This window comes from Oryzias latipes, chromosome 10 (genome assembly GCF_053564925.1).
Source record: "Oryzias latipes strain Hd-rR chromosome 10, Olatipes_Hd-rR_3.1".
NCBI classification, from domain to species: domain Eukaryota; kingdom Metazoa; phylum Chordata; class Actinopteri; order Beloniformes; family Adrianichthyidae; genus Oryzias; species Oryzias latipes.
In genome coordinates this window covers 33,462,439-33,470,172 of record NC_136246.1, presented here as the reverse complement: position 1 = coordinate 33,470,172, position 7,734 = coordinate 33,462,439, and positions in this window count along the sequence as shown.

The window sequence follows — 7,734 nt, the reverse complement described above, 5'->3', positions numbered from 1 at the left end:
GAAACTGCAGCTGTTTTTTTTCTAAAAGATTCAATAAAAGTTAAGTTAGAAGATTTAAAAATAGTTTTAGGTGTGTTCGTTGGTTTCAAGACGTCTAACGACAGATCTCCTTGTGCGCTGTCCCTCTCACAACCCAATGCATCATGGGAGATGTAGTGCATAAAACGGCCGAAGATCGCTTTTCGGAGCTTCATTGTTTTGTTCACTTGTTCCACGGTCTGATACCGGATTCTGTGGAAAGCTACAGCGCAAAAGACGAGCTTTAGCTGGTATTTTTGTTAGAACTGAGCGACTTTACGAGCTAAATCGGGACAAGGAAGTGAAGACTTTAACCACTTCTGATTGGTCAGACTGATGACATGTGATTAAGCCCCTCAAGAATGATTGGTGGAGACAGTCAAAGGGACGGGACTTTTCCCAAATACAGCCGGAGCTGCAGCTGAATCGCGGTACGGTCATTCTTATCAAAATGTCTTTAATAAAATAAAATAAACGCAAAGAAAAAGTATTTTACGATCTTTTATATTCCTAACTCCTCAGTGTTTTATCAGGGCCTGTTTGGATGAACAGAGAGCTGATATCCTGGAGATGGGAAATGTTTTTAGATCAGTTAATGAGGGCAATTTTCCACGGCACACTTGACCATCTCCCACGGCACACTAGTGTGCCGCGGCACACTGTTTGAAAAACACTGGTCTAGACGACCCAATTCCCAACGTTAAAGTGCCTAGGATAGCACAAGGGTTAAGAGAGTAGGAAGTGATGATGATGATAAACTGCTAAGAAAACAAACTACTTCTTGCAGGTCAGAAACTAAGTTTTTTTTTTTTTAAACTTGTCCTGTCCAACAGCTAGGCAGGCAGATGAGAGCTGAGGGCCTCTTGTGTTGGACATATTTTGCTTTAACAAGAGGGGTTATTAATCTTCAGACAAACCAAAGGTATGTCTGAATAAACCCCTTTTGTAATTGAGGCCAAACTTTATTAATTTCAACCATGTTTGAAAATCTTTGGTGTTGGAAAGGACGGAAAAGGAAAGAAGGGAAGAAGAGGGAGGGATGTCAGAGGGGGGGGTGATAGTGGGAGGGGGGGGATAAGCCCATGAAGCAGCATAGAGCAGACAAGTTTACTGGTTGTTTATCGTTACGGTACGGTTCAAATGTAGTACAAAAAGGGCGGGGCCTGTCCACACACACACTCAAATGTCATCAACACACCTGCTAGCTGCAAAAATACCACATGTCAACATGTACATAAAACAGATAGTGTTCACACGCATACTTATGCCTTTAAACCAACTAGTGTGAGATATTTCATTCATTCAATCATGCAAACTATAAGTGCAAAGGTGAGCTAACACCTGTGCTCAAGTGAGTGTTTATGTTCTTCTAAAATGGATGGTGGAATGTGAAAAGAAGGAGGAGAAGCGCCCAGCCACCCCCACACCAAGACCCCCGCCGCAGCAGCAGCGGCAGCCGGAACCTCCCAACGCCACATGGCAGCAGGCAGGGGACAACCGCCCCCCGGGCGACCAAATCCGCCACCCAGGCCAGGACCAGCAGGACCGCCGCGAGGCCCCCAGAGCCAGAGAGCAGGGAAGCACGGGGGAAAGAGAGCGGCGCCCCAGCCCAACCAGGAGAGCAGCCCCCCCGCCGCACCGGAAGAGCCCAACGCAGGGCCCCACCCGAGAAGGACGCCCACAGCCCCAGACGAGCACCCCACCACCACCCAGGAGTTCCGGGCATCCCCCCGCCCCAACCCCAGGTACGAGTCAGGACCCCCCAAGGGAGACCCGCTCCGCGCTCCAGGCAGCCACCCACCCGGCCCAAGGGAGGAGCAAGGCAGGGGCCAGCCACCCCCACCCCGGAGGGGAGCACCCCGGGGAAAAAGGGGGGCCCACAAGGGGTGTTGTAAACATGGCCCGACCAGGCTCGGCCACTGTTGGAAGTTTGGCGGGGCCCAGCACCCAGGGGCAGGGACCCGAACCCACCCCAGGGACACTGACACCCCCGGCTCAGGTGTAATGTGAACCCCCACCCCCCCCCGAGCGCAGAGAGCACCGCCGGGCCCAGGAGACCGGCACCCAGGGGACACGGCAGCCGCCGCCAAGGGACCCGTACCCCCACCAGAGAAGGGGTAGGGGACAGATGGTCCTAGGTCCCACCTTCCTTGCAAAATGTGTGTATGTGTGTTTGTGGGGGTGTGTATATTTTGAGGGGGAGGGGGTGTGTGTACTAAGGGGGATGCAGTTAAAATTGGCGGGTAGGGCACTGAGGGGACATCTCCTGATTACTCACAGTGATGTCCCCTCACCCTCCCCACCAAGGGGCCCTAAATGTCTAAGGTGCGGTTAAATTGGCAGGTAGGGTGCCAGGAGGACATCTGCTGCTTGCTGGCAGTGATGTCCAAGCACCCCCCCTACCAAGGGCCCTACATGTCTAAGGTGCAAATAAAACCGAAAGAGGGGGGGCCCACTCCATACGGCAACCAGAGCAAGAGCAACCGGGGGCCCCAAGAGGGTTGTCCCGTCCCAGAGCCAGGGAAGGGCCGATCCCAGCCCCAGGTGTAGATGGTCAGCCCGCCCAGCGCCGCTGGGCCCCCCCCCCCCCCCACCGAGCAGGGCCCCCCGCAACCCCCCCCCCCCCCCAGCACAGGCAAAGGGACCCCCCCCCAGGCCAAGCCAGGCCACCACCACCCCCCCGCCCCCCCACACCCAAGCCCAGAGGACCACGCCCAGCCCCAGCCCGCCACACCCAGGCACCGGACCCGACCACCCGACCAACGGATCCCCCGCCAGGCACCGGAGGCCCAGACCCCCACCCCAAACCACAGCAGAAGGGCAAGGAGCAGCGACGACCAAGCCCCCCACCCCCTAAGTCATGGAGTCAGCCACGGGAGACCAGAGAGACTGAATTCTTTCAAAGTTACTTGAACTTTGGGCTGACGTTTTTTCCAAGCTGATATGATCAAACAGCAGATTTCTGTGTTGACTTATGTTTATATTTTTCTTGTTTTTCCAATTTATTAAAATAGTTTTTTTGGCAATACAAAGAGTTATGAAAATGATAGATGCTAATCCTTCTTCTATATCGATGGCACTCATGTCACCAAGCACACAAAGTGACGGTGAGGCAGTGATTGAAACCTTAAGCCAGACTGATAAATCGGCACATACCTGCTGCCAGAGAGCCTGGACAGGAGTGCAGAACCACAGTGCGTGCATGTAGCTGTCGGGTAGATTATTATCACAGTGCTCGCAAATGTCTGAGTTACTGAGACCCATCTTGAAAATCCTCTGTCCAGTGTAGTAAATTCTGTGAAGAGTTTTGAGATGGATTAGCTGCAAACTAAAACTACGTTTTTTTTATTAAATTAAATTATTTGCAGAAAGTGTTTTTCAATAGAAAATATAAGAGTGACTAAACATCAAATGGGATTCTTGTCGGATGTTTTGTTGAATCGTTTTAGTTAGAATTGCAGACTCGTCCTCTAAAGATGGAAGCCAGCGGCTGAGCGTGAAACAGGCGTGATGCCCGTCTGCCAGGTCTCTCTCCCATCCCTTCATCACGCCGTCACAGACGGTTTCAAAAAGTCTGGATCCATTTCTGCTGCGACTCGTTGCTCTTAAGTGAAGAAAATGACAGAATTTAGCCGACGATTAAGAGATCAAACACAGATTTACACAAATAATGAAAAAGTTTTGCTTCTATTTGTGTCAATTATTTCTTTGATGTTTATTGAGGTGGATTGTTTTTTTGGACGTTGTTGAACCTGCAGCCCTTGAGCGTCAAATCCTCATCCTAAAAACCAGGAATTTTCGCTAATTTTTGTTCTTCTGTTTTGATGCGACTGTGGAAGCAAATTACATCCAAATTTTCATGTATTTGGGGGAAAAAAAAAATACTGATGATTTTCCTTCTAATATTTTCAAGAACTACAAAAGCAAAGAACTACAAACCTCAACTGCTGATGGAAACTAGAAGCTGAAAAGCCTCAAAGTGTCACAGTCAGGATCCGTTTAGTTTCTGTCTTCATCACCATGTTTCCTGACTTCATCCACAAACATCACAGGACAAAACGTTGGACGTCGATCTATTGACCAGCATGAACCGTTTGTTTGTGTCTGTGTGATGCAGAAAGCCAGTTCCAGCCGGAGTTTAATGAGAAGCTGTCAATAAAGTACAGGAAAACAGCCATTTTCTCAGTAACTCTCCATCAATAATCTCTAAATCATCACAGGAAGTCGTTACAGACTTGTTCAAGTAAAATCACAGAGATCCCTACTATCTCTGTCTTTCAGTGAACCAGCATGTTCCAGTAATGAAACTCTTCCTTATCTCCTCGCTTTAGGACCACGGCTGCTTTTTTCAGCAAAATCTGTAAAGTAATCTCAATAATCAGATTACAGCGAGTTGACCACACCCACAACAGGAGCGTCCAGCAGGTCACTTTGCTGCAGAGAAGCTTCAAATAATTACTTCATTTTCTTCTTTATTCTGTTAATCCAGAACATTCTTCATTATTAACCAGTTTTTTAGGTACTAATTAAAATGCAGATGAAATCTGTAGCGCCCCCCCCCCCCCTTCACCCACATCAATACTGCAGTTAAGTAGATTCAATTATTGACCCGAATTAAAACGATTGATTTTGTTGAAAAACGTTTTAACTCTCCTAAAAAAGAAAAAAAAAGGAAATAATTTCTTCATAGAAATAAAAAATAAATAAAGTTTATTTTTACAAAAATATTTTATTTTAGTTCAAGGACAAATGTGACTGTGAACAGATCAATCTTGCTATTAGCAAATAATTAGCAGGAAGAAATTAAACAAAGTCCAAAAATTAAAGAAAGACAAATATTGAAATATTAATCTCTGGACAAGTTAAATGGTGGGAAAGTAAAATATCTGAAAAAACACCTGACGCTTCACTGACAGGTGAAACTGATTGATAATTAATGCCATTCCCTTCACATTTTCATGACAAATGTTCTGACCAAAAGGACTAAAATGGTTAAATAAAACATAAATGACTAAACGACTGAGGCGGTGAGAACTCCATTCTGAACTGACCTAAAGTGGGAATTGTTGCATTGGAATCATTTTTCCAGATGAATGTTGGCTGAAGTTCTGACCTCGTATAGAGCACATTATTTTGAAGGATCAGACGTTTTTCCCATTTTCCTGCAGTTATTAAAATATATCCTAAGATTTCATTAACATGTCAATGAGTAAAACCACCAGTGAAGCAGGAATCTTCTGAGGAAAGTTACATTTCTGCTGCTGCTGAGACGGCTGACGGTTCTGTGAGTCTGGAGAGGATCTCGTTTCTGATTTCTTAGAAAAAGCTTGAATTCATGTGAACATGTCTTTAGGGAGGAGAAGATATTCAACTCAAACATTTCCCTTCGACATCCGCTGAGCGAGAAAGAGCAGTTTGATTCCTGAGGAGGAAAGGATTTCTGACTGACGGTTTTCGGAGCTGCAGCTTTACAAACCTGTTTACAGGAGAACGAATCCAATGAGGAAGCCCCGCCCACAGAAAAACCAAAACAGGCTGCATCACAACCACATTTACAGGCCCCATCTGTCGTAGATTTCATTTTACAATCATGTTTTCAGAATAAAAGTCATAACAAATGATTGAAACCATGAAGATATTAAACCTGGATGATGTAAACGTGAGAAGCATTCAGACCACAACATAAAGAGAAAGGAGGAGTGAGGCTAAAACTGCAGCAGTCCATCTTCATCACCTCACTTCCAGTCACCTCTCAGAGAATGGAGCCTTAGAGCAGCTCAGAGCTCTACACGCGTGGCATTATCAGCACAAGTATGAATGATCTACCGGACAACAATGAGAGAACAGCTATTTGTGACGTCTACCGAAGCTCCAAAAGAAATGTCCTTAACGAGGTTCCCTTCCTAAATGAGGTTCCTGTACTTAACGAGGTTCCCTTTTTTATCAAGGTTCCTGTCCTTAACGAAGTTGTCTTAAATGAGGTTCCCGTCCTTAATAAGATTACCTTTCTTTTCAAGGTTTTTGTCCTTAACGAGGTTTCCGTCCTAAATGAGGTTCCCTTTATTATCAAGGTTCACGTCCTTCACGAGGTTCGCTTTCTTATCGAGGTTTCTGTCTTCTCATCCGTTACAAAGTTCCTGTCCTTAATGAGATCCCTGTCCTAAACGAGGTTCAAACATTGACTGTAAATGAGAACTGGACTGAGTGACCCCCCCCGGCGATCCAAACAGGAAGTGGTTTCAAAATAATTTTATAGAAAAATAAACAGCTGCTACTCAGCTATTTTATTGGAGTGAAGAACCATTTTGGCTCTGATGCATCTTCTTGATAATCATCATTTTTTTCATTATGCAATTTTTCTGTTTTTCAAACTGGCCAATCAGATCCCTCAATTAAAAGTAGGTGGAGCCTGCTGGCCCCTACGTCCAAAACGTCTAACAGATTGTATTTTCAAGTGAGAGGGGTGTGGCCTTCTAAAAGGCTCACTCCTGATCGGTGAAAGTGGTTGCCATAGAAACCATGACTAAGACCGACTCGGACCAATCACTGCTCACTTAGGTCGACTGGTTCCTGCATGGGGACTGAATTGACTTAATTTGATTGGAGGAATGGGGAAGAGCGGCACACTTGCTCAGTCCAGTTCTAATATACAGTCAATGTTAAAAAAAACGTAGTTTAAAAAATATACTAACTTTAACAACATTTTATCCCGTCTTTGTTCGCCTCATGCCTTTAATTTGAAACAAATTTTGTTTTGCAGGAGCTTGTGTCAGTGTGCATGTGGCGTTATAGCGTGACCTGTGCGCAGAGCACCTGTCAGGTGTGTTTGCGTCCGCCTGTGTGTGTTTACTTAGCGATAAGTGAGGCTGCTAATGACGATTTAACAATCGGTCCGTTAATGTTCCACCAGCAGCAGCTGCTGCAGCTCTGAGATCACATGACCCCTGAATGCAGCAGCAGCTCATCTCTGTCACATGTTCTCATTCTTCCTGGGATGCATTTAACCATCCCCCCACCCCACCCCCCTGCTTTGGGTTAACTTTTGTTCATTTTATCGGCTTCCTTTAGTAGCCTCAATTGTTGCACATTAACCTTTATTTTTTTAAACAAGTCATGTGGAATCAGAATATTTTTAAAAGTAACATTTTAGTTCTATTATTTTCTTTATACAGATTTTTTATAACTTCTGCAGTAATTAGAAAAAAGCCTTAATTCTGTCAATGGATCAGAAATGATGGTAAGTCTACAACGACACCCCTTTTGAAGTAAGATCACCATGGAAACCAACGTTCTAAGCTACGTTCACACTGCAGGCTGAAACGACCCAATTCCGATATTTTTGCCCCATAATTTTTGGCACAGATTCGGGGTTCTCTTCCCCGTTCTGACCCTCAGATTCTCCAGAGCGGGTTAATAAAGAGTCCAAAGCATTTATTCTGGGGGAAACCTTTTATTACCGTTCTCCTTCCTTAGTAACACACAACATGAATGCGCGCCCCCACTGCCCCCCCTCATTGTCTACCTCACTGCACGCGCTCTCTCCTCTCTCTTACACACACGCGCGGCCCCAGCACATCCACATCCCCATTCCACAACAGTGGGTCCAGACGACCCTGGCTCCATTGCCTTCTTAAAATGAGAAGATTGTAATTGTGCTGCTCCTTTGTGAAATAAATGTAATAATGCAAAAAGAGCTCAGCTTTGAAAACACTGTTG